Genomic DNA, 7,399 nt, shown 5'->3' with positions numbered 1-7,399 from the left:
ATTTGACTCATGTACATTCACAGAGACTGAAGTAACAAAACTTAAATGGTCTGCACTAGGTCCTCTGTATTTATACTATGGCTTTGAGTTCATTACTTTTATGGGACCCATGAATGTGGAAATAAATGTACTTCTAGTTCTTGTACCTTAATTTATAGCTACTTTCAGTATATCTCATCTTGACTTGCCTTATTTTGATATGACAATTTTTTGTTCAATCATATATTATATTTTGTTGTGGTTCATAGTTATGTCATATCAGCCTGTCCTTTCCTAATGAGACTAAAAGAGGGTAGATCTGGATAAGAGAAGTGAGAGGAATGAGGAGGAGAGGGAGAGGAAACAGTCTTCAGATTATATATCATGAGAAAAAAACTTATGTTTGATTAATGAATAAAAGAAAAATACTAGCAAACAAACCTCAAGATAACATCAAAAATTTAATTCATTTTTAATTAATTTTGGTACATGGTAAAATCTTGAATCACAAATTTTGTCCTAAGTGGCTATATGGCTATATTCCCAGGTTTTGTTGAAGAATGTTGGACAAGGTCAAGAAGAGTCAAATAGGAATTTTTCTGAAGCACCTGCATGCAAAGAATCTGGGAAATTATCATGAAGACATTTTCTGGTTCTGTTGCAGACTAGATTATCTTTCATGGGACAAGTGATACCTGAAGCACATGTTTATGATCATCCATGGTCATCCATTTTCTTCGTTTGCCTTTCAGTGAAAACATCGTACCTAAAAAATGTCTGTGCAGCAGTCAATCAGCCAAAAATTCCTGACAGAATGCAAGCCAAAAGAAGGGCAGCTTTATTGACAGTTTGCTCACTAGCTTCACCTAAGCAACGAAAAACCTCTATTAGATATAGATTGCAGAGTACAATGGGCCAAACACTTTATGATCAGCTCATGCAAGCTGCTAACTCAAGCAGCAGAGAAAACTCCCAAGTGCATTTTGGTTCATTTACATAGACAAGGAGCTACTGCTTTAATTTTCCTTATTGATCCTTTAGGGTGATAAGTGAATAAACAATTGGATAACAAGAAACACTTATATTGACATACTTATATTTAACTTAGGAATAGTTATTTTTGCTTAACCAGCACAAACTGAACCTAGACACAATGGAGTAATGACTGATGAGAACAAATGGAGCAAAAGAGGGAAAACACTGAGAAAGGAGAACATTGATGTTCACCAGCCACCGGCTGTGATTATGTAAAAGAGCAATGCAGCCTCTTAAGATGGAGGAGAGAGTACAGCAGGTCACAAATGTAGAGAATAGTGCAAGGATGTTCTGGATCGCCCTGGATTCAGGGGAGGTTCCTCTGGAACTATGAGAGCTATGGATGTGTTGAACTCTCTGCTTGTATCTGTACAGTATGACAGTCATAGAGACGCTAGACCTGGCAATGAACGCAGTAAAGAAAATTTCAGGGCACTTCACCAATGCTGTATAGATGAAATCACTGATATCATCACTCCCTATAAGGAAACAGTATCCAAGATCTCGTATTCTTGTGACTTTTTTTTGTTTCCTTTTAATAGTTGTGTATACAAAGATAATGAAATTAATTAACATGTGCAAAACCCAGAAGAGGGAAATGGAGCAGCCAATGACTTCTGAAATGAAGACTTTATGATATTTCCAACAGAGTCCCTTGGGATTTGTAGTTACGATTTGGAAGACACTCAAAAGACAGGTGGTACAAATGGACATTCTTCTACCAAAACCTTGAATGAACAATAGGAGCTCGCATCGAAAATTATTCAGGAATTTCTTCAGTCTCCAAACTGACAGAATTTGGGACACTCCTGAAGAAAGAATGATCAAGGCATTGGCTGTCATTAGGTGAAAGAGAATGAAATCTGTGGGCTTTAATGTGTATTTTCTACAGTAACTGATGAGATAGTAGAGTATAAGAGAGGAATTGGCAAAAATTCCAATTGTAGTTTGAAATAAAAAAATGATTCTTATTGCCATATTTCAGAAGTCTATTCTGTCATTCAGGACAATTTCCTTTACAGTATGCCACAGTAACTGTTTGGTCAAAAGAATAATGTCAACTGATTATAGCCTATTATAAAGGGAAACATCTTTTATCCATGGAAGTACTGAGAGGATGAAACAGAAATTATTTTTCCTTGGGAGCAAAAGTCCAGCATAGACCATATAAAAAAAGAACTCATCTCAAAATCTGTGACAGAAGTGGAAAGTTCTCATGCTTGTTATTGTGGATTTCTTAATACCACAGACGGTACATATTGATGAAAGGAAAACAATCAAGTTCCCTAATAAATGCTGCACTCAGGATTATGTAATGTTGTCCTGTGAGGAACAAGGAATAGTGACAGGCAATATAAATGAGCATAATGTAAGATTATCAGAATATACTTTTATTTGCTAGTCATGCGGTAAAGAAATCAACTTCATTAACTACCATATAACTTAAATAAAGTAATTCTTTTTTCCAACAAGATACTTTTATTGATTACTTAGAGTGTTATATAATTTCCCTATTAACACCTACTTTCCTATCTTCGCAGATCAACACTTCTGCTTTTTATACAAATAAAAGTTTTATAAATATTGCATAAAAAGTAAAATAAAAATGATATGTCCAATTTGTGTTGTCCATATGCTCACTGCAGTCCTGTCAGCTCCCTTTAGTAAACAAATGCTTAATGTTTAGCTCATGTAGAATCAAAGGATAAGTAATGAGAAATTTATAATATCACTCAGAGTACATGTATAGTTTCCTCAACAGGACAAAGTTTCCTTTATCTTTTCTCAACTACAGCTGTCTTTGTTTTAACATATACTAGATCTTCCATTCTTTAAATGCTCAATGAAATTTTTATAGAAAACTACCCAGCCGTTTTCTAGGGCATTGGGGTCAAAATGCAACAGCTAACTGCAGGTTTTTTGATTCTGTAATAGTTTTGAAACTTGGTTGTATTTGCTTCCTGGTGCCATTTGCAAAACAGGAGTTTATGGGCTCTTTGCCATTAAATCCTCCATGAAAAATGCATTCTAGACAGCTCTGCAAAAGTCTTTCTCTATAGGCATTCATCAACCCTGCTAAATTCAAACTCTAAATAGGAACTTTGGTCGAGGTTGAGGTCTTTGGCTGATAAGTCCATAATTTATCTTTGATGAGAAAAAATTTACTAAAAGCACAAAATATATTAGAATGTTGATTTAAGTGCCAGGTTAAATTATATTCAGAGCTAGCATCTGTGAGATGTCACACCTCATGATCTTATACATACTTGTGTGCATACTCAAGTCAGGACTATTAGAAAGGGACAACTGGTGTGAGGAAATCTCACAGAATGCATGACAATACAAAAATAGAGAAAATATAACATGCAAGCAGAATTGCAAGAAGGTCATTATATGTTCATTGAGAGTTACTGTGGAAAATGCTCAGAATCTCTGTTGAAACGTTCCCTGGGATAATCATGCAATCCTTAGAATCCTAGTGTGAATAGTGTAGGAAAGAAAGCAGTGAGTTACACAGCTCACCAGTGCAGTGCAAAGGGAGGAAATGGCCAGAACACTATTTCTATTCCTGTGAGAGAAGGTGTCTGCAAACCATGCTTAAACTGAGTAAGATCCCTTGTAGTAACAGACAGTTGATGCTTTGAATCAGCTCTAGTTTGAACCTAGCATTCCCAGAAAGGAATTTGTTTTACACAACACTCATCTGCCACACAGGCACAATTAGCTGAATAAGAACTGGGGCTGGTCGTGTTGTAAATTCTGGGTTGTGAAGAAGTTTAAACAGAGTGGGAAGAACAGCTTAGACCATAGAAACTACCGGATACAATCAGTCTCCTTTCCATGTACTAACACTCTAGTATGAGCTAGAAAATGACTGTAGAAGAAAACAGAAAGTACTCATAGTTTTGAAATTAGAAGTGTGTTTTTATGTGGGGGTGAGTGTGTGGAGAGTTCATGAAACTTGAAAGGGACCATTTTAAGGATAACCACACAATAGAATGACTTTTCACATCATCCAGTATCAACCAGGATAGCATTAATCTGCAGACCACTCACACATATCTAGTAGCAGTTCATGATCTATGAACTGATAAGGACAAAATTGAATTTTACATACCAGTTAGAGCTTCAAAAGATACCATGCCATCTCACTTATGAGAGGAATGGGAGGCTGTGGCTGGACAACAAGATCGAAACCACCAAGGTTGCCAGGTTCCTTGTAAGAGCAATCAGCCACCATGACCAATGTGAGCATTGATGGTTGCACAGCATAAAGGAAGTCTGTAAAGATTTGGCTGTACTTGAGGATCACACCATGTTTAATCACATATAGAAAAAAAAAGATTATGACCTTCATTTGTAACATCCAAAGCACTTCTAGATCTGTGTCATATGGCTGGAATGACTTATCTTTAATCCAACTGGCTGGAATATAGACAAACCCTTAGTACGTACATTTAATCTCAACAATAAAGTTAAATTTAATTTGTAGAAAAAAGCAGCCACATTTGAAAGTTATGTCTGACTGAGGGGCAAAGTGATGAATCAGAGAAATATTAGACAAGATGAGTGACAGATGGGATATATTCAACTCTCAGGAGAACAGCATCGGACAGAGAAACTAAAACAGTCAAGCAGAAAGAGAGTGAGTCAGTTAGGGGTCACTGCAATGTGTGCAGTGCAGCAGAGTTGAGTTCATAAGTGAGTTTATGCAGTGTAGGGCAGGTCAGCTAAGGCAGTTGAATCCATAGAATAAGAAGCAAGAATATTTGAACAGATATCTAAACTTTGAAGCCAAGGATCCCTATTGCATGAGGAGCCAAGAGAAGCTATATTGAGTCAGTCATGTTGGAGAAAAGTTGAGCCAGAATTTCTGAGTTGAACCCACCAGCCAGAGTTCAGAAAGAACTAGAAAGGGTGAGCTCATTCAGCAGTAAGTCTCTGAGATGACAATTACTTCAGGTAAATTAAAGTTACTTTTAAGCTTCCTATAGCTTTACCTACCTGGAATTGTGTTTACTGAGAGGCCATGCCATTCACAGAGAGATGATTCCAGTGAACCTGTGCCAATATTTCTGTAAGGCTGGCAGCAATTACTCATAATTATTGATAAGAAGATATATGGTAAGAGCTGCTGTGGCGTTTGAGACTCTTTAATTGCCAATGACTAAAAAGAATGTGAACCACATGGTTCAAAATTGAGTATTTCTGTATCCATCTGCTTTCACTGTAGTGAGAGAAATAAACACTAGTGACAAAAAGGTGACCAGTGTCCACCACTTTGAGACCACTTCTGTGTTCAAGTTTGAAAGGTCATTCTGGCCAATCTAGAAATATGTGTTTGTCTTCATAGCTATAGTATTCTGTACATAGAAGCACAGTGTGGTCATTTACATTGAAATCCAATATTCTCACTGGTAAATATTCACTCTGCTTTATTTTGTGAAGCATTAAGAGTATAATGGCAAATATAATTTTTAAAAGATTTATTTTTATTGTATGTTTATGGAACTGTAGTTTTCAAATTGAACAGCATTTCTTACCTGATCATAGTTTTGATCAACATAGCAACTAAAAACCAGTACCAATGCTAAGGTACAACTCATTTCTCTCTTAACAGTTTGAACACAGTCTTATGCCACTCGTGGAGCTAAACAACAAAAGCTGCCTTGTCCTGGCCAGCAGGGTGCGGGGAGGTCACCTGAAAGAGAGTGGGCAGAGCAGGCAAAGACGAAAGGAATGACGATCTGTCTACAATCTGATCAGATTATAATTTTTACTTTTCCACACACAGGTTATATGCACAAAAAGGCAGGATGTGGAGAAAGGGATGACGAAGGAGTGTGGGTGTTCGTGGGGAGTACAGGTATCTTCCAGAACAGAGTGTCAGCTGGGTGAAGGTTCAAGGGACAGACCACTATGACTCCGCCTATGATTCACTTGTCTTTATGTAAGTTGGTACTATCCACCAAGGTTACCTCTCTACAAGGTCTTATGACTAGGCTTGGCAGCCTTCCACCAAAGCTGTCTGTTTACAATAACTCCCAGCTATCTGTTTCAGTGTTTTTCCACAGAGACCCAAGACTTGGTGCTAGCAGACATGTATGTCAGGCCCATTGCTCATTTTAGGCCTATGGTTGATTTTAGGCTTTCAGTATATAAGCAGTGCTGCTCCCGACACTGCCTCTTATATGTCCAGCTCCCCAAAACTCGAATTTCCATTATTTTAGGGTCTTTCAGTCCCATATATTCACTGACATATCATCCAAAAATGGCATGTCCTTAGTAACACTTCAAAGCCAGCCAGTCAGAATGATTAATCTTATACTCACTCATGCATACTTCACTCAAGGAGAGGGTAAGTTGCATTCTTCAATTTCTCTGCTTCCAATGATCTCACGATAATCATATTAGGACCATTTTCAGTGACCACAGAGCCAGTTTATAAGAGATACTTTCCTTCTTCCTTACTCTGAAGACTCCCCAATGTAGCCAGATCAGATACAGAGTGTTCTTAATTTTTCACACTATCCTGTACTGAGCTATGATAATATCCCATGTCCATACTAAATCTTATACCTTTCCTTTTCCCTAAACTCTCACAGGGCATATATATGCATCCAAGCAAAACATTCATGAGCACATAATCAAAATAGTTAATACATGAACCTTTTCAAAAATAAGTTTCCATTTTTACATCATGGCCCATTTCATAGGCAAATGTCAAGTACACATAAGGCTGTGGAGATTTTAATAAAATACAGTGTCCTATGCATAGTCTAACCTGAGAGAAAGCTGTCTCATCTTCACAAGCACAAGATGTATCTAATGTTTATGGTGTCCCTGGAAATATGCATTGTTATGATTGAAGATTAAAGGCTCTATTGTTAACAACAGATGAATTATAACCATGTTTGTTGGTACAGAGTACAACATGAAATACTAACATGCTGAATTAGTATGAAAAGTAATGTAAGTTACTAAATAATAATTAAATTTAAAATTAATTCTAATGTTATTTAAAACGCCATACATTTCCTACTTCTTATTTTGATGAACCTATTATAATAATTGTTTTAATGTACTCATCTTATAATTCATTTTTAATGTACTCAAATAGAGGAGATACATGAAAGATACATAAAAAGGAATCAGAAACATGTGAAAAGGAAAACATTGTCCAAAAAGAAATGAAAAACTATATGTGAAGACAAACATAGCTGAGTGACAGAGTCCTGACCCTCCATGGACAAAGCAGTGTTTTCCTTTAGCAACTAAAATAAACAGTGAAGGAAGGCATGTATCATGATATGATGAAAATTAGAGTATGACTAAACCAGGGGAGATAACTCAAGAATATGTGGTCCTACCCTGGTATTCATAT

General features: G+C 36.7%; 1 pseudogene; it reads right to left on the bottom strand.

The window, feature by feature from the left end:
* Positions 1-1,083: 1,083 nt before the first annotated feature.
* Positions 1,084-2,049, bottom strand: LOC114616296 (annotated as a pseudogene).
* Positions 2,050-7,399: the final 5,350 nt, after the last annotated feature.

This window comes from Grammomys surdaster, unplaced genomic scaffold, assembly GCF_004785775.1.
Source record: "Grammomys surdaster isolate TR1022 unplaced genomic scaffold, NIH_TR_1.0 314843, whole genome shotgun sequence".
Classification (NCBI taxonomy): domain Eukaryota; kingdom Metazoa; phylum Chordata; class Mammalia; order Rodentia; family Muridae; genus Grammomys; species Grammomys surdaster.
This window is presented reverse-complemented; position numbering and strand designations above follow the sequence as displayed.